Source organism: Peromyscus leucopus, chromosome 7 (assembly GCF_004664715.2).
Source record: "Peromyscus leucopus breed LL Stock chromosome 7, UCI_PerLeu_2.1, whole genome shotgun sequence".
NCBI classification, from domain to species: Eukaryota; Metazoa; Chordata; class Mammalia; order Rodentia; family Cricetidae; genus Peromyscus; species Peromyscus leucopus.
Window position 1 is genome coordinate 60,500,878 of NC_051069.1, and position 21,000 is coordinate 60,521,877.

Sequence of the window (21,000 nt, forward strand, 5' to 3'; positions counted from 1 at the left end):
TATAAGGAAGGCATCAAGACTCACTTATCTTTCTCCCCCTGTCGTTTTCCTCCTATAATATAAGAATCATGGGTTCCCTAAAATCATCTGGAAAATTCAATGCACAAAAATAACATGACAAGTTATTTTATGTGTAAAATAAGCATACTATGTGCCAACCATTCTAAAAGGAAAAGCAAATGAGCCAGATCCAAGTATCTCTGAACATCCCACCAAGGATAAACAGAGACTCATATGCAAAGTGACACTAATGATCTCTCAAGAAGTCCACGGTTCAATATCATTGATCAAATACTATCAATAGCATCTCTGTCCCCACAGTGGAAACTTGTAGACCTCTAAGATTCTTACATCCTGGAGGCTACAAGGCTTCTATCTTAATATGCTATGTGAGCATTATATCAAGAAACCCAATTGTTTTATGTTTATATTGAGAAAGAGAGAATATGTTCATGGGGGGGGGGGACGCAGCATGCATGTGCCAGAGTGTAGTTAAGAAGGTCAAAGGACAACTTGTACAGCCCTCCAGGTCTTAAAGGTGTATGTCTCCAATGCTGGCTGTATTCCTGAACACACATGGATCTACCTAGCTCTTCTACCAAGTGCTGGGATTAAAGGCGTGTGCCGCCGCCGCCACGCTCTTTTTATGGCTCTAATAGCTCTGACCCTTGGGCAACTTTATATATTAATATACAATTAAAATCACATTTTAGTACAAATAAAATGCCACCATATTTCCCCTTTTCTATTTTAATAAAAAGAAAAAAAGCAAAAGGTTATAACTAACATGAGAAAAACTATATACAAAAGTACAATAACTATATACAATATATACAAGTAACAAATACCTAAACAATGTCTAGTCCATTTGTATTTGACAAATCAGAGAAAATAATTCCATTATCTATCCTATTTTGGTAAGTCCAAAATGTATCTAATTCACTTTCTATTCTAATTAATCTTCAACTATAACTAACTAACCTTCAACTATAACTAACTAATCTCCAACTATAACTAACTAATCTTCAACTCCCTCAGAGACCCAAGAAGGAAATAATATTAGCTAACAAAAATAAAAAACAGGAAGTGCATGTAAGCAACTTCCAAAAAATTTGTGAGTTGACAGAAACAGCCAGCTGCCTGGGCAGTCACCTGAGGTTTCTCCGCAGTGTTGGGGCATCATCTTCAGCCTATAGGCTTAGCGTATCTGACAGACTCATTTGTGAAGTAGGATGTATGCAAGGTCAACAGTTCAACCTCACATTGGGTGAGAGCAATCCATGTACCAGAAACACCTGAATTCCACTAGTGTCCTGTCATGATTCAGGATTTTAAATTCTGGAAATTGTTGACGGTTTTTTAATTCAGCTGTCCATTCTTCTTGGCTGTGTATATATGGCTTCATCTCAGCATCCCCTTCTTCTCCACATTGCTCTATTAAATGCCAGTTTACTATTGAGAGGCGTGAGCTTAGTTACTCTTTAAGAATAACTCTTTCAGCTGCTGTTCCATTGCACATCAGAAACCATCAGCCTACTGCCTGTTCAGCAGCCTTCAAAGAAAAGGGTACTGTACCTTTTCTGGATTGTGAAGGCCACTTTTTTCTAGAATTAGTTAGTACTCTATATGACCATTCATATCTTAACAAAGTTTAAAATGTATATATATCTATATATATTAATCTTGTAAATTTTGATATAAAATTTATACTTTGAGAAAAGTTTAAAGAATCAGAATAGAATCAAAGAGTTGAGATTAGTAATAGAATAGTCCCTTAATTAATTTGGCTTTGTCCTGTCCCATAGCAGAAGATGGCTCTTTTATTCTAGCATAATACAGGGAGTTTGCATTTTCCTTTTAACAACATGCTTGAGTTTAAAGAAGGAGAGAGCCATTCTCCAACTCAAAGTCAGCTTTAAATTTTAATTGAACTGAGACTATTAGAAGACGAATAGTGTTAAATCTTTAGAGAAAAGCAGGAACAAACATTTAGGAAGACATAAAATATTTTAGATAATATATACCCATACGCCATTTCACTCTGTTTCTTGGGATAGATGATTTGTCCCTTTTCTTCAATTGTCTCATTTGTCTTGTGTTCTTCAGATTCCTTAACCTTCATTCTCCTAAAAGACAAAAACAAAAACCTTTCCCCAAGACTAATTTTGGGGATGTTCCTTTTTGGCAAGTTATTATCTGATTAAATGAAAAAGCATGTGTTACTGGTACAAGTTAGTTTAAATTGGATGTTCATGCTGGTTGATGAACTATCACCACCTCTAATTAAGAGGTTTCTCTTGTTCAAATCGAACCTTTATCAATTTTGATGGTACCCACAGCTTATCTTCTCCTGTAGAAACAAAAGCAAAACCTCGTTCCCAACATAATACTACCCTGGTTTCCATTCTGAGGTCAGCACATCCTTAAAGTATATAGGCTGATTTAATTCTGTAGTTTTTTCTATTATCCAATGTCTCTCTGCAGCTGTTGTTCCTTTCTCATTGGCATTAAGAAAATTCAAAGTTAATAGAGCATTATGCAGTCTATTTCTGGGGGGTTTTGTTACCCCTTTCTGTTTATTTAGCATATCCTTTAGAGTTCTGTTTGATCTTTCTGTAACTGCTTGACCTGTAGGATTATATGGTATACGTGTAATATGGTTTGTATTATAATAAGCAAAAAAACTGTTTCATTTTAACAGAGACATATGATGGAGCATTGTCAGTTTTGATTTGTGCAGGTATACCCATGATGGCCATAACTTCTAGCAAATGAGTTATTACAGAATCAGCTTTTTCAGAACTCAAAGCAGTTGCCCATTGAAATCCTGAATAAGTATCGATGGTGTGGTGTACATATTTCAATTTTCCAAATTGTGCAAAGTGAAACACGTCAATCTGCCAGATTTCATTCCTCTGAGTACCCTTTGGGTTACATCCTGCTGGTAATGGCATTTGATTGTAGAAGGAACAAGTAGGACATTTCTTTACTATTTCTTTGGCTTGTTGCCAGGTTATGGAAAAATCCTTTTTTAAACCTTTACTATTGACATGATGTTTTTTTATGAAATTCTGAAGCCTCCAGCACATTTCCTATCAATAATTTATCAATCTCATCATTGCCTTGTGCCAGAGGGCCTGGCAGACCAGTATGGGATCGAATGTGAGTTTTATATATAAAGGATGACTCCTTTTCCTGATTGTATCTTGTAATTGAATAAATAGTGAAGTTAATTCTGAAGCATCAGGGATAAATTCTTCAGTCTCAATATGTGATATCACTCTTTCAGCATACTGAGAGTCAGTTACTATGTTGAGAGGTTCTGAAAAATCCATTAATACCAACAGAAGAGCATACAATTCTCATTTTTGAGCTGAATTATAAGGACTTTGAATCACTTTACTTAAATTTTCTGATTTGTAACCTGCCTTTCATTGTTTGTTGGCATCTGTATAAAATGTACGAACTCCAGATATGGGTTTTTGCCATACAATTTGAGGCAAGATCCGATCAGCTCTATTTATAAGATCAATTCTATCCCTTTTGGGATATTTGCTGTTAATTTCTCCCAAAAAATTACTGAGAGCTCTTTGCCAAGGTTCACTTTCTGTCCATAATTTTTCAATGTCCTCCTTAGTTAAAGGTATGACAATTTCTGCTGGGTCTATTCCTGCTAATTGAAGAAGTCTCAATTTTCCTTTCCAAATCAAGTCAGAGATTTTTTCCACATAAGTTTTTAATTTTTTATTTGGTTTATTTGGTAAAAAATATCCATTCCAATATAATATCTTCCCTCTGTATTAATATTCCAGTAGGAGAACGCCTAAAAGGTAAAATAACCAAAATGCAATCCAGCTTTGGATCAATACGATCCACGGGCCCTTCATGTACTTTCTTTTCTACCAAGGCCAATTCTTTTTGAGCTTCAGGTGATAATTTTCTTGGACTATTTAAGTCCTTGTCACCTTCTAAGGTTTTGAACAAATTATTCAGTTCATCATTTTTTACCCCAACAATAGTTTGTAGATGAGAAATGTCTCCAAATAATCTTTGAAAGTCATTATGAGTCTAGAGTCTATCTCTCCTAAATTGCAACTTTTGGGGTCTAATTTTTTGTAGCTCTATTTTATATCCTAAATAATTAATATAATCTCCTCTTTGTATCTTTTCAGGAGTAATTTGTAATCCCCAGCAAGGCAAAATTTTCTTTACTTCTTCAAACATTCTTTCAAAAGTATCTGCATTTGAGTCAGCTAGTAAAATATCATCCATATAATGATAAATTGTAGGTTTAGGAAATTTTTTACGTATCACTTCCAATGGCTGTTGTACAAAATATTGGCACAGAGTTGCACTATTCAACATTCCCTTTGGGAGGACCCTCTATTGAAATCTTTTAACTGGTTGAGAATTATTATAAGTAGGCACTGTGAAAGCAAATCTTTCTCTGTCTTTTTCTTGTAAGGGTATTGAAAAGAAACAGTCTTTTAAATCAATAACTATGAGAGGCCATCCTTTTGGTAACAGAGTAGGCAAAGGAATTCCAGATTGTAGAGAACCCATTGGCGGAATTACTTTGTTAATTGCTCTAAGGTCTGTTACCATTCTCCATTTACCAGATTTCTTTTTAATAACAAATACAGGAGAATTCCAAGAGCTGGTTGATTCTTTGATATGCTGAGTATTTAACTGTTCTTCTATCAGCTCTTCTAAAGCCTGGAGTTTCTCTGTTGTTAAAGGCCATTGTTGGACCCATACAGGCTTGTCTGTTAACCATTTTAAAGGTAGAGCTGTTGGTGTCTTGGGAAGACCATCAGTTATTGTGCCCTGTTCTTGTATAATATGGATGGCTGGTGACCACTCAGTAGAACAATATCTTCTAATATTTCTCTCAGAAACATGTTCTAGTTTATGATTTGTTTCTGAGATTGGAGGGATGTTAATCTGAGTATTCCATTGTTGCAACAAGTCTTGACCCCACAGGTTCATAGCTATGTTAGCCACATATGGTTTTAATTTTCCTCTCTGTCCTTCTGGACCTATACATTCCAGCCATCTTGCACTCTGTTTCACCTGAGATAATGTCCCAATTCCTAACAGTTGAACGTTTACCTCCTGAAGAGGCCAATTTGGATGACAAAATTCTGGTACAATTATGGTAACATCCACACCTGTGTATACCAGACCAGACAACAAAACACCATTTATTTTTATCGTTAATTTTGGTCTTTGTTCATTAATAGAAGTTTGCCAAAAATTTTTCTTTATGTTTTCTCCTGAATTTTCTATTCTCTCTGTTTCATCATCCTGACCAGCATGATTTATCCCAATAGGCATTTGGTTATTTAATTGCTCTGACTAGGGGTTTCCTCTACGGCTGCAGGAAAGGTTTGAACTGGATTTGCTATGGGGGCCTGCATGAGGCCCCTCTGGGAGTTTCCCGAAGACTGAGGCGGAGGATTACCCTTTCTGTCCTTTATTGATCTACATTAGTTGGTCCAGTGTTTTCCCTTACCACACCTTCTGCATACTCCAGAAGGAAGGGGCATTCTATTGCCATTGTTCCTGAAGAAACATTGTTTCTAGGAATGACCTGTTTACAGTCCCTTTTCAAATGTCCTTGCTTTCCACATCCAAAACATCTAACATTCCTCAAACCTTTTGAAATTGCTTCTCCTACTTCCTCCATGGGGGGTTTCAGGGATCAAACTCAAGCTGTTGGGCCTCTGAGCCATCTTGCTAGATCCAGATACAGCTACTGTTTAAAGGAGAAGTAAGAATTTATTTATGTACATTTATCATTTCCTTAAATATGCTTAAAGTAATTCTGAAAGGAAAAAAAGAAATTAGGGTAGGGAATGGGGTAGAACTAGTCAGAAGAACAAAAAGAATTGTGACCTCTTTAGCAGAAGAGGTAGTTCAGTTGGTAGAGCTCTTGCCTAGCAAACTTGAGGTCCTGAGTTTGATTGCCAGAACTATGTAAAAATTAGGTGTAGTAGCACACACCCTAAATCCAAGCCCTTAGGAAGTAGAAGCCACCACACCAGAAATCCAAGGTCATCTGAATTCACTACAGAATGAATTGGAGGCTAGTCTAGAACACATGAGACTCTGTCCCCAAAAGAAAAAAAGACCAAGCAAGGTGGTGCTCACCTTTAATCCCAGCACTTCAGAGTCAGACAGGAGAGTGACAGTGAATTTGAAGTCTGCCTGGTCTACACAGCAAGTTCTAGGACAGCTAAAACCACAAAGAGAGACCTATCTCAAAAATAAAATAAAACAAAGTAAAATGAAAGAAAAAGGAAGTGTGAACTTTTTTGACAGAGTTGTTAACTAGCACTTGTTCAGTATAAATATGAATTTACACTGGTATCAGAGAAGGAGAGTGGGGGCTTTCACAGAGGAGCAGGAGTAACTCACACACCTTCTTCCTCATCTCAGTGCCCCCAAAATTTAATTTACACGCATGCACACACCTGCACCCGCACATGTTTTACTGACCCAGGCTCAAAGCAGAATGGAGAAGAAACAAAAATCAATAAACAAAATAATAAAGTAAAATGTCCATTTCTAAAAGCTAACAGAAAATAAGCTGGAAAAAATCAATAAAAATGTCTTTAGGAGCCTCTGAGACAGTAACCAGAGATTCAGCTTTGTGGCGGTAAGTTCAAAAAAAGGAGAAGGAGGGTCATCTTGAATAAAATATTCAAAAAATAATGACAATTTTCCCCAAGGTTCACAGCAGATATAAACTTTCAAATTCAAGAAACTGAACAAATGCTATAATACTAAAGAAACCAACACCAAGATATATCAGAGGCAAACTCCACAAAACCAGAATCAGAAAAATGAACCTTGGAAGCAGAGAGAAGGAATGTCAACATCCAAAAAGGGAAATCCATACGGGAGATACCTCATCAGGCACTGCAGTGGCCAGAGGTCGACCTTTTCCCAAAGTCTGAAATAGACGAGCTATCACCCCAGAAGTCTATGTCCAATGCAACTGCCTCTAAATGAAAAAATCCAAGAGTGTAGCTCAGTGGTAGATAACTTGATACATATGCTCTGGATTAATGCCTAGAGCCATCCCCATCCACAAAACTAGAACAAATAGAACTGAAAGTAAAATAACAGACTTACATCAAGCATCAATCATTGTGTTGAATTTTACTCTTTTACTGTGATAAAGCATTCTGACCAAAAGCAAATTAGGGGAAGAAAGAGTTTATTTAAACTTACACTTCCAGGGAACGGTTGGTCATTGAGGGAAGTCAGGGTAGGAACTTAAGCAGGACCTACAAGCATAAACCATGGAGGAATGTTGCTTGCTGGCTTGCTCTCTGTCATTCTCAGCCTCATGCTTAACTAGCTTTCTCATACAACCCAGAAGCACTTGCCATGGGATAGTGCCACCCACACTGGGCTGAGCCCCCTGCATTAATTAATAATCAATACAACCCCTTCATATGACCTAGACCAGCAGTTCTCAATCTGTGGGTTGCTACCCCTTTAGGGATTGAACAATCCTTTCACTGGAATTGTCTAAGACAACCAGAAAACATGAATATTTACATTAGAATTCATAATAGAAGTAAAGTTACAGTTATAAAGTAGCAGTGAAAATAATTTATGGTTGGAGGTTCACCACAACGTGAGGAACTGTATTACAGGCTTGCAGCATTAGGAAAGTTGAATACATTGCAAATACATCAAGTTGGCAAAACCAACCAGGACAAAATGTACAGTTTAAATACACCAACATAAAGATCAGTGATTGACCTGATGTGGTGGCACTCACTTATAATCCACATACTCTGGAGGCTGCACCATTGCTTCAAAGACATTCTTGGCTACATAAGAAGTCCTTCTCTCAAAAAGGCAAAGGAAAAAGTAGAGCAAAATAATGTGACCTGGGGCTTGAGAGAGGCAGTTAGAGCAATTGCTGATCTTGCAGAGGACCCAGGTTCAGTTCCCTGCATCAGCATTGTGGCTCACAACCATCTATAACTCCAGTTCTAGGGGATCTGACACTGTCTTTGAACTATGTCAGCACCAGTCATTCACACAATATACACACATAGGCACTCACACATATACATAAAATAATTTCTTAAAATCTTTTTTAAAATTTTAAAGGAGGCTGCATGTAATGGCACACAACTTTAATTCCTGCCCCAAGGCAGCAGAGGCAGATGGACCTCTGTGAATTCAAGGCCAATCATATCTGCATGGTAGGCTCTAGGCCAGCTAGGACTACATGGTAAGATCCTGTCTCTAAATAAATAAGTGAATTTAAAAATAAAAATAAATCTTCAAAGTAATCTAAGAGAAAATTAAAATATACAAGAAGCTAAAAGAAAATGAAATACAATATGTCAAGGAGTTGGAGATTAAGAGCACTTCCTGTTCTTGCAGAGAGTCCAGGTTTAGCTCCCAGCGCCCACACTCACAACCATCTATAGTCTGAGTTCCAGGGGATTTGGCACCTTCTTCTGGCTTCTGTGGGCACGGGGCACACAGGTGGTACACATACATACAGGCACAACACCTATACCCATTAAATAAACAAACAAATAAATAAGTGGAAAATATGATCTATCAGAGGAATGAAGCTAACGCAATGATGAGAGAAATTAACAGCATCAAATAGGTTTTGTGGAACTTGTTTTTTAGATTACTTAAATTTTTTTTCATACAATGTTCTTTGATCATATCCTCTCCAACACACACACACACACACACACACACACACACACACACACACACTTTGTGTTAGTCAACTATCCCTGAGCATGGGGCCTAAACTGGAGTGTGGTTGATATACCCAGTGTCACTCCATTAAAGAAAACAGATTTCCTTTCTCCCAGGTGGTATTAATTAGCTTCTTGGTTAGAGGTAGTATGTTTTCTTCCTGGAAAGCACCAATATTAGAGATGTGTGCAGCTACTTGAATGGATCTTAGTGTCATCATATTGAAAAGAAGTCATGTTCCAGGTTCGGTCTTCAGAATTCTGTTTACAGGCATTTCTGGCTCCACAAAATGGATGAACAAAGATAGGAAAGAAAGCTGGGGCTGCCAAACCTTAGAGAGCGCCATAGTAGAATTCCTGTAGGACTTTCTTGGGATCTGCCTAGTTATCTTTGATTGTCAACTTGACACAGATAGTCATCTGAGAAGAAACACTCAACCGAGGGATTGCCTAGATCAATATGTCCTATGGGCGTGTCTATGAGGAACTGCCTTGATTATTAATTGATATAAGAGCACGCAGCCCACTGCAGGCAGCACTATCCCCTGGACAGGCAGTCCTGAGCTATATTAGAAAGCCATCTGAGTACAAACCATTCTGTTAGCTGATGAGCAGCCTCTCACATAGTTCCTGTTGCACCCACTCAGCTGAGAAGGGAATTTGTGGTGGGAGGTAATGCTGTGTGGAAGAGCAAGTAGATCTGCCTTCAATTTCCCACTTGTGTTCTTGTGTTCATGTTCCTCAATGATGGGCTGTAACCATGAGATGGAATAAACCCTCTTCTCCTTTTAAGTTGCTTTTGGTCAGAGTATACTATCACGGCTATAGAAAGGATATTAAAACAGGACTATAGAGTGTTAGTATGATAATGAAATTCATTGTATAGAAGTTGTACTGTTTCTGCAGCTGTGGTTTCTCTACAAATATGCATGCACTTGTGGTAAAACGGCATGGAATAAATATACCAATAATGAGTTCCTAGTTTTGAGATTGTTCTGTAATTGTGAAAGATGTGACCTTACAGTGATGAATATGCATTACCCCTCTGTAGTATCTTTTCAATTTCCTGTGACTCCATAATATTGCAAAATTAAAATTATTTTTAAATGAAGCAAACATGGCCTTTCGTAATAAAATTGGATTTGAGCCTGGATATATTGCTCAGTAGTTAAGGGAGATTTATGTTCTTTTGGAGGACAAATTTGGCTCCCAGCATCCCTGTGATCTTTGATCCATTTTGAATTAATATTTGTATAGGGTGAGAATGTGGGTATAACTTCATTCCTCTCTTGTGGAGATCTGAGTTCCTAAGCACCATTCACTGAAGAAGCTGGTTTTTTCCCAGTATATGGATTCTCTTTTGACAGTTTTGTCCAAGATTGAATGACTGTGGCCATGAGGACGTGTTTCTGGATTTCTGTCCTATCCTGTTTGAACCTGTTCTATACTAGTGCCACACTGTCACTGTCACGATAGAAATTGTGTACAATTTGAAGTCATGAGCTTAATTGCTTTAGCTTGCCAGATTCCATATGAATTGGTTTTGTTTTGTTTTATTTTTTCCTTCTGCCTTTTAGAACAAGAAAAGAGTCTCTTTTTAGGCATCTTTAATCACTTTCAACCATATCATTTGCTGATTCTTCTGTCATAGTTTCCATTACCTCTTGTCTGATGTCTTCTGCCATGACTTCCTCTAGAAGTCTGTGCTTAAATTCTCCTACTCAGAGAAATCACTGCTTTCAAAGACACACTTCCATTTTCTGTTTTGTTTTTCATTTTTTCATATAGTCTCTCCAAATATATCCCTGGATGGCATGATACTCACTATGTATTCCAGGATAGCCTCAAACTTGTGACAATCCTCCTGCCTCAGCTTCCTAGGTACTGAGATTATAGGTATGTGGTGCACCACCATGCCCAGGTGACATCATGTTTCTTCTTGAGAATTTTTGGTGTGGAGAAGACAATAAATGCGGCAGGATTTTCCATCATCAATCATTTGGATTTGATAGAAAATCGATGCTGAATCAAGATTTGAACCCAGATCTCCTGTTACAAATCTCTACTTCTGTTAAACACCAACTTTTTGTATCACTCATGCCTGTGACTCATCTAGTATAAATCAAATCTATTCTGGACTCTGTCCATGAGGATTGAGTAACCACAGCGGCAGCCAGCTCTCAGAACAGCCTTTAATTTAAAAAGAAAAAAAAAAGTTACATATGCCTGTAATCACAGCACTTGAGATCTGAAACCTGAAGCTGGGGAGTAGTAGCTTCCAGACCAGCCTGAACTACACAGCAAAACCCTATCTTGAAAATACAACCAGGAAAAAAATGGAAAGGAAGAGGGGGGAGGAAAAGCAAGCAAGTAAAACCAAACAAAAGGACGGGAAGAAGTGGGGGAGGGAAAGGAGGAGGAAGACACGAGGAAGAAAAAGAAAGCAAAGAAGGTTCCACTCACTCCTGGTGGGGGAACAATTTCAAATATGAATATTTATGGTGATTAAAGGAAAAAATGGAGCTGGGCGTGGTGGTGAACACCTTTAATCCCAGGCGGAGCAGGAGGACCTCCCTCTGGGAGTTCAAAGCAGCCTGGAAGGATTATGTCCTTAATTAGGTCACTAGCCTGTGACCGGGGTCCCAGACTAAAAAGCGGGTATGCCCTCTGTGCCCTTCTCTTTCTGCACTTTCTCCTTCCATATTCTCCCCGCTCAGTCTGGTATCTCCCCCCCCCTTTCTCTCCCAATAAAGCTCCAGAAAGGTAACCATGGCTCGTGACTCTTCCGTCACCGATACATCCAGCACTCTCCTCTGTTGGCATGGCCACTGCGGGCAGCGGCCAGCCACGAGCACCACAGCTTAACCAACACAGCCTGGTCTGCATTGTGAGTTCAGGACAGCCAGGGCTACGTAGAGAGGCCATCTCAAACACATGAAGAAGAAAGGAGGGGGAGGAGACAGTGGTGGCATCGACAAACAGAATGAGACCATCAAACACAAATAAACCGTGTGATGTTGTCAACACCTGTGATGTCACCACAGCAGTACCACCAAACACTTCATATTTCAGGAGTGCATTCCTTTAATTATATCTCCGGTTACTGTCATCACAATAATTACATTCCTTGTTTGTGAGAGGCACAGATGACCGAGGCGAAGAACACAGCAGAAGCCATCTATCTATCTGCTGGTCTCCTTTGTGCACATCAGGAAAACAGAGTCTGGAGTGGTTAAAGGCCTGGTCCAGTTGTGGCAGCAGCATGGTAACAGAGCACAGTTGATAAAAACCCAAGGCTTGGGACTGAGTTTCAGCTTCAGTGGTCCAGAAACCACAGCAAGTACTAGGAACCAAGAGGCATGAAGCAGACCAGCAGTGAAATCTGGGAGACAGAGGAAGCACCAGACCATCAGAACAAAGGAAAAAGAAAATGGTGGTGGGCTGGAGTGATGCCTTGGAAGTTAAAAAGTGCTTGCTGCTCTCTCAGAGGACCTGAGTTCAGTTCCTAGTACCCACACTGAATGACTCACAGCCATCAGTACCTCCACATCCAGGCATCCAACTCCCTTTTCTAGACTAGTACCTGTGCACATACATACACGTAATTATTTTAAAAAGATGGTGTCAGTTAAATTAAAAACATGGGAGCCTATAGGCTGGAGAGATAGCTCAGCAGTTAAGAGCACTGGCTGCTCTTCCAGAGGTCCTGAGTTCAATTCCCAGCAACCACATGGTGGCTCCCAACCATCTATAGTGGGGTCTGATGCCCTCTTCTAACATAAAGCTGTACATGCAGATAGAGGGCTCATATGCATAAAATAAATAAATAAATCTTAAAAAAAAAGATGGTGTCAGATATAAGGATGGAACTAGAGGGAGGACAAAACCTGAATGATCTCACTCTGTGCATTCAAATCACCAACAGTTAGAACAGCACCCCCACATGGGTTCCTCTCATTTTAAAACTGTACAATATCTGAACTGTACCCTAAAAATGCCTGAAGGTTCCCTGCCCAAGTGTGACTTTGTGCTTGACAGCCTGTGGGATTGCCACCAACCCCGTTCCACTCTGTGACCAAAATGAGACCAATAATTTGACCTTCCAGAGATGACCTCAAAGGGCTACTGCAAAACCCAGGGAATCATGGATTTGGTGGGAAGATTAAAATTATAGCTTTCCTCATAGGCTTTTAAAAGTCCACAATTATGCCTGGAGTAGCACAACATAATCGCTATTTTACTCTATTTTTCTTATGTGTACATGATTTTGTTTTGAATATCCTCCAAATGCCAAAATTAGACTTGAAAAGTAATGTTTTGTGCTGCCTTCTGCTTTTGATCAGTTTTTTTTTTTTCCTTCAGGACACAGAGATAGTCACAAGATTTTTGCTCCCTGACACTCTACAAATACTGTAAACTGAAAACAGTATTCAGATGTTCAAAAATCAGTGTAGTTAATATCACACACAGAGACACAGGCACCAAAAAACCCATTACCAACACAACTCAAGGTTGAATATCTTTGATGGCACTGAGATGGGCCCAGCAAAACCTTTCTACATCAGGGGTCTTTGCCAACATAGTTAGTAGCTTGCTATGTGTGCTGTGTGATGACCCAGGAGCCAGCTAAACTCATCCTGTGTCCCTCCATGTTGCTTGGATTCCAATGGCTCCCTTGGGGAGATGGTGAGAAACTGAGGTTTCAATGGCACAGACACCAGGAGTCTGTTGAAGACAAAAACAAACTCATTTATTCAATAACAGGGAAGGCCTTATATACCCTCTTCCCAGCACAGTCTGTGTGGTCATCCCTCGTTGGCTGGGCATGATCAGGAACTCTGACATTGATCAGGAACTCTGACCACATCCCTCATTGGCTGGGCATGATCAGGAACTCTGACCACTCCTGTTGCTCGGCCCTCAGGCAGACTCCAGGTTGGCTCATAAGGAGTTTGTTATGTGCATGCCTTGGCTACTGGTCTGAGCCAATTTCCTCAACCCTATGGGCCTGTCCTACTACACCTCCACAGTTCATTACAGATTACCTTGAAGCTAATAATTTCAGCTTCTTGAGACCACATTACAAGGAAACATTCAGAGATAGGAAGCATGTAAGAATACTACATTTCTTCACTAATAAACAAACACTAACACTTTGCCTTTAATTTTACTATGGAATTTGGCTGTCATGAATATAGATCTAATCAGTCACATTTTGTTCATGTTTAAAAACTTTCAGTAACTTTCCATCACTTCCAGAACAGTGTTCTGCTCTCCTCATACACCAGAGAAGCTTTTCCTGCCCGGCTGTGGGCTCTGTTCTGACAGGTTCCTTCTGCACTCCATCCATTCTACTGCGGCTGGCTACATTTTATTGGTGAAATTATTTTGGCCACTCCACGTAGTCAAAAGGATATTTATTTAATGGTGTAACTCACAAATTAAGTGATAGGTAGGTCGCAGGGTCTGGGGAAGGTGTATCACAGTCCAGCTTTGTTCTCTGGAGCTCTGCTTGGTTCACCTCCACGGCTCAGTGTCCCGGCACAGAGAGAGCGCACAGAGAGAGCACTGGCCCATCCAGCTCTTGGGTCTCCAGGCGCCTCTCCTGACCCCGCCTCATAGGCATGACAGTTGCCAGAGTCTCAATGGGGGTTGGAACTTCCAGATCCAAGCTGGAATGGCTACCCACACTACATCTCCCCCTTTTTGTCTAAATAAGAAGGTTCTAAACTAATATAAGACTATATACAAAGAAATGGTTATCAAATATTGTCCAGGATTAATGAGGGATAATGACTTAGATAAGATGTAACTACAACCAATGCAAACAATATCAAGCAAGAAACACATACTAAAATCCAGGGGAGTATAGAGCATAGGTAAGTGGCATGTTATAAAGATCATTCAAAGGTGTCCTATCCTAAAAAACCTGAATCTAATACTTAATATGTTCTATCTAAAATATTATATATACTAAGTTGTAACTATAATTGCTAGTCTTCAATCCCATCAAAGACCTGAGAAGGAACATAATGGTACCTGAGAAATGGTAGATGGATGCAAGCAACTTTTGGGAATCTTGCAAGAGTAGACTTCTTGCCTAGCCACTGGCCAATCAGTGTTTTATTTATTGACCAATCAGAGTAATTTGACATACAGACCATCCCACAGCACTGACATATGCCAAGGTATACCCCAGACCTGGGGGCTCCCAAAAGGAAATCCTGGAGGTTGGATTTTCACGATGGTTTGATATCCACCATGCAAAGTTGTGGTGGTATTGTGTATTCTAATAAATTTATCTGGGGTCAGAGAACAGACAGCCACTAGATACAAAGGCTAGAAAATGGTGGCACTCACACCTTTAATCCTAGCACTCCAGAGGTAGAAATCCCTCTGGATCTCTGTGAGTTCAAGGCCACATTGGAAATAGCCAAGCATGGTGACACGCCTTTAATCCCAGAAAGCCAGCCTTTAATCCCAGGGAGTGGTGGTAGAAAGCAGGAAGATATATAAGGCGTGAGGGCGAGAAACTAGAAGCATTTTGGCTGGTTAGGCATTTGGCTGGTTAAGCTTCAGGCTTTCGAGCAGCAGTTCAGCTGAGAGCCATTGGGATGAGGACTCAGAGGCCTCCAGTCTGAGGAGACAAGACCAGCTAAGGAATTGGCAAGGTGAGATAGCTGTGGCCAGTTCTGTCTCTCTGATCTACCAGCATGGACCCCAATAACTCGCCTCGGGTTTGATTTTATTAATAAGAACTTTTAAGATTCCTGCAACATCTGGCGCCCAATAACTCGCCTCGGGTTTGATTTTATTAATAAGAACTTTTAAGATTCCTGCTACATCTGGCGCCCAACGTTCGTGTTACGAATTCATGAAAAAGCTGTTTGCCTGTGGTCTTGTGAGCCCCAGCTCAGGCCCAAGCTACACTCAGCCAGTTGTGGTGGCACACGCCGGTAGTATTTGCTGAAGGAGACAGAGGCAGGAAGATCCTGAGTTTGAGGCCGGCCTAGGAGGCTTGGGAGAAGCTTTGGCCCGGACTGAACCACAAACAGTGGTGGGACCATGGAAGCAGTGGCTAGTGCTCCACATTGCCAGCTCCTTCTCATCATGTTGGTGACTGCGGTGATGCTGCTACCTGGGACGAAGGATTTACTGCTGCTGGTTCAGAGAAGAATTGCCAGGACCATCGTGTTACAAGAAAGCATCGGCAAAGGTCAGTTTGGAAAAGTTTGGCAAGACAAATGGTGGGAAGAAATTGTTGTGAAGATTTTCTGTTCTAGGGAAGAATGTTCATGGTTCCGAGAGACAGACATTTATCAGACTGTGATTACTCCAAACCACAGAGGAGGCAAAAAAAAAAAAAAAAAAAAAAAAAAAAAAAAAAAAAAAAAAAAGTCTGCAGGAAACCATGACCATGCCTAACAGTGACTTTGAAATCTTCAAAAAGATGACAGGATCCTACAACGATGATTCCACATGGACTATGATAAAGCCATTAAGCTGATTAACACCATGGAAAAATCGACTTTGGACTACAAACTGGTGAGGACAATTTCGAGAGGACTAGCTGAGATGATCCAACCTGACAGACTACTTGAACAAGGACTTGAAACAAGCCCTGAACTTTCCTTTTATGCAGAGACTGGACAAATGATACAGGACTTGAAAATTAACCCAAAAAATTTTCTTTTCAAGATTCCCTAAAGATATCTTCACCCCTAGAAAGCAAAAAGAAAAAGAGAATATAGATATGAGATAGATCATTGAATCTACTCTGAGAAAAAAAGGTAAAGAAATAATAGGATAAATAGGTAGATCATTGAATCTACACTGAAGAAAAAGGGGAAGATATAAAAATGACAAAAGGTAGACTAATGAATCTATTATGAAAAGAAAAAAGAGAAAATATGGATATGATAAGATAAAAAGGGAGATTGTGGAATCTACTTTTAAAAAGGAACTGCTTGTTTTAAATAAGATAAGTAATGAAAATTTTTGGTCTGAGTTTATCAGATGTTACTGGACCGGACATTGTTAATATATATAATGCAGTTTTTTTTGTCAAGATCTGTCAAATGTTAATGGACTAGACATTGTTAATGTAATCTTGACTGTAAATTGCATATACTTATTGAAGATAGTTTTTCTTGTATTAGTTATAAGCTTTCTTTAATTTTAGACAAAAAGAGAGGAAATGTGGTGGTATTGTGTATTCTAATAAATTTATCTGGGGTCAGAGAACAGACAGCCACTAGATACAAAGGCTAGAAAATGGTGGCACTCACACCTTTAATCCTAGCACTCCAGAGGTAGAAATCCCTCTGGATCTCTGTGAGTTCAAGGCCACATTGGAAATAGCCAAGCATGGTGACACGCCTTTAATCCCAGAAAGCCAGCCTTTAATCCCAGGGAGTGGTGGTAGAAAGCAGGAAGATATATAAGGCGTGAGGGCGAGAAACTAGAAGCATTTTGGCTGGTTAGGCATTTGGCTGGTTAAGCTTCAGGCTTTCGAGCAGCAGTTCAGCTGAGAGCCATTGGGATGAGGACTCAGAGGCCTCCAGTCTGAGGAGACAAGACCAGCTAAGGAATTGGCAAGGTGAGATAGCTGTGGCCAGTTCTGTCTCTCTGATCTACCAGCATGGACCCCAATAACTCGCCTCGGGTTTGATTTTATTAATAAGAACTTTTAAGATTCCTGCAACATCTGGCGCCCAATAACTCGCCTCGGGTTTGATTTTATTAATAAGAACTTTTAAGATTCCTGCTACACAAAGTATTTCAAAAGATAAGGATAGAGCAGGAATATAAAGATAACTTTTTTCATTGACTGCTGTACTGTATGTGAGTACACATTTGTTCTGAGTGCTGATATTAAGGTAGAACGAGGGGGGTGGTGCGAGCTTGGATTGTAGCACTCAAGCTCAGGTTAGGAGAAGCTAAGGCTCAAGTTGTCTTCTTTCTTGTTTTCTTTTTAACCTTTTAAAAATATCACTTCATGTAAACTCCAGAAGGTCAGATTTGCATCTTGAATTCAAGCCCAGCCCTGGTTCTCACTCCATTCTTAACCCCATTCAACAGTGTGAGGTACTGTGTGTGTGTGTGTGTGTGTGTGTGTGTGTGTGTGTGTGTGTGTGTTCAAATCCAATATTTTAACTAAGCTTAAAGTTCTAGTAATCCATCATCCATGGGGAGACATATATGCATAAGTATTTGTTTCTCCTAGTACAAAATTGGGAAAACCTGAATATTATCGATTTGAGACCTTGATTAATGAAGCATACACAGCCATTCAATGGATATATTAGGATCTGGGGATGTTGGTCAGTTGGTAGACTGTGTAGCATGCATAAAGCCCTGGGTTTGATCCCTAGTACCTCATAAACTAGCATGGTAGTGCATGCCTGTAATCCCAGCTACTGGGAAGCAGAAGCAGGAGAGTATCTCTGAGTTTGAAGTCAACTTGTCTATATAGTCAGTTATAGGCTAGCCAGAGCTGCATAGTGAGAACCTATCTCAAAAGCAGAAAAAATAAAACTCACGCTCTAGCTGGTGAGATGACATCTTAGAGTTGTATTGCTGTGAAGAGACACCATGACCACAACAACTCTTATAAAAGGAAGCATTTAATTGGGGCTGTGCTGTGGATGATTGATTGATAAATAAAACACTGATTGGCCAGTACCAGGCAGGAAGTATAGGTAGGACTAGCAGAAAGGAGAATTGAGGAAGGTAGAGAGGAGGAGATGCCAGCCTGCTGTCCAGGTAGCATGTAAAGGCAACAGGTAAAGCCAGAGAACATGTGGCGACATATAGATTAACAGAAATGGGCTGAGTATAAGAGTAAGAAGGCCTGAGCTAATGGTCGAGCAGTTTAAATAATATAAGCGTCTGTATGTTTATTTTATAAGTGGGCAACAGGACTGCCGGGGTTTGGCAGGACCTGGAGAAAAAAACTAAAGCTACAGGGCTAGCTTACAGTTTCAGAGATTTAGTCCATTATCATCATGATGGGAAACACATGGTGGTGAAGAGGGAGCTGAGAGTTCTACATCTTGATCTGCAGGTAGAAGGAGAGTGAGACACATTAGGCCTAGCTTGAGTAAATGACATCTCAAAGCCCGCCTCCACAGTGACACACTTCCTCCAACAAGGCCACACCTCCTATAATAGTGCCACTCCCTCTGGGCCAAGTATTCGACACATGAGTCTATAGGGCCATTCCTATTCAAACCAGCACAGATGGTTCAATGGGGAAAAGTGCTTGTTGCTGATCCTGACATCTTATTTCTGGAACCCATGGGAGAAGGAGAAAATTGATTTCCAAAGTTGTCTTTTGACCCCCAAATGTATGCCCACACTCACACATACAACATATGCACATATAAACAACAATCATTAATAAAAATAAAATATTCATATCATATTGTTACATTGAAATATGGTTTATATATTTTGATTTTATAGTTATAAAATATGTATTGAACATGAAGTAGCATCATGCATTGATAAAAGGCTGACTGGTATACACAAATAACACATACATGTAAGCACAGGACGGAAAGCAAAGGGGAGTGATTTGTGTGAAGAGTCAAGTGGAAGATGGGGGAGGAGACCAGGGAAGGTAACGGGGGCGACTGTGAGCACAGCACAACAAAGTGCCTGCATCAACAAGTCATAAAGAAACCCAATGTCTTGTACACACAAGAAAAGCCTGTCAGTAATGAATGTCCAAGAGCAACAAGAAATTATAACTGTATCCTGTGCATTCAGAGAAAGACTGGTTAACTTAACATGTGAGTGTGATACACAGTTGTGTTTTGTGGATTGTATTTATACCTAAGGAAAATGTTCTTTCATTCATACATACATCAACAATGCATACACAGAATATTTGGGCTGAGATTAGCCAACAGGTTACAGTGCTGTCTCTGGGAAGTGGAATTTCAGAGTTTCTTTTGGGCCTTCTTGTTTGGTTGGCTTAGTGTTCCCTCCATGTCGTGGATTCCACATCTAACCCACCAACCATAGATCAAAATTACTTGAGAAAAGACTGCAGCTCTCTTAACATGCACAGACACTATAACAACCACTCACAGGGCATTTGTACTGAATTAAGTACTTTAAATAACAGAGGATATTTTTAAATACAGGAAGACATGTGGGTTGTATGAAAATATACCATTTTACATAATTAACTTTATATTTAATTTTTAGTTTTTAAAAGTTGTTTCTCTCCCCACCCCACACCCTATGTATGTTGCATGCAGGTGTGTGAGTCCCACTATAGATAGTGGGTGTCAGGGAACAGCTTTCGGGACCGTCTTTATGGTGAGTTCCTGAGACCAAACTCAGGGCATCGTTCTTGTATAGCAAACGCCCAATGGACCACTTGGCCACTTAAGACACTTTAGCATTCATAGATTTTGTAATCATCATACAAGGTGAAGATCTTGGGGAAAGTTTCCCCAGGGAATCTGAGAAATAAAAAACATTTTTAAAGTCAGGTGATGGTGGCACACATCCTCAATCCCAGAATTTAGGAAACAGAGGTGGGCGGATCTCTGAGTTTGAAGCCAAAACAAAACAAGAACATTTTTAAAATGCATTTTAAGAAAAATGAAGATTATGATACATAACCTTTATGGTCATTTATGGAGAAGAAGGGGATGCTGAGATGAAGCCATATATACACAGCCAAGAAGAATGGACAGCTGAATTAAAAAACCCGTCAACAATTTCCAGAATTTAAAATCCTGAATCATGATAGGACACTAGTGGAATTCAGGTGTTTCTGGTACATGGACTGCTCTCACCCAATGTGAGGTTGAATTGTTGACCTTGCATACATCCTACTTCACAAATGAATACGCTAAGCCTATAGGCTGAAGATGATGCCCCAACACTGCGGAGAAATCTCAGGTGACTGTCCAGGCAGCTGACTGTTTCTGTCAACTCACAAATTTTTTGGAAGTTGCTTGCATGCACTTCTTCTTTTTATTTTTGTTAGCTAATATTATTTCCTTCTTGGGTCTCTGAGGGAGTTGAAGATTAGTTATAGTTGAAGATTAGTTAGTTATAGTTGAAGATTAATTAGACTAGGAAGTGAATTAGATACATTTTGGACTTACCAAAATAGGATAGATAATGGAATTATTTTCTCTGATTTGTCAAATACAAATGGACTAGACATTGTTTAGGTATTTGTTACTTGTATATATTGTATATAGTTATTGTACTTTTGTATATA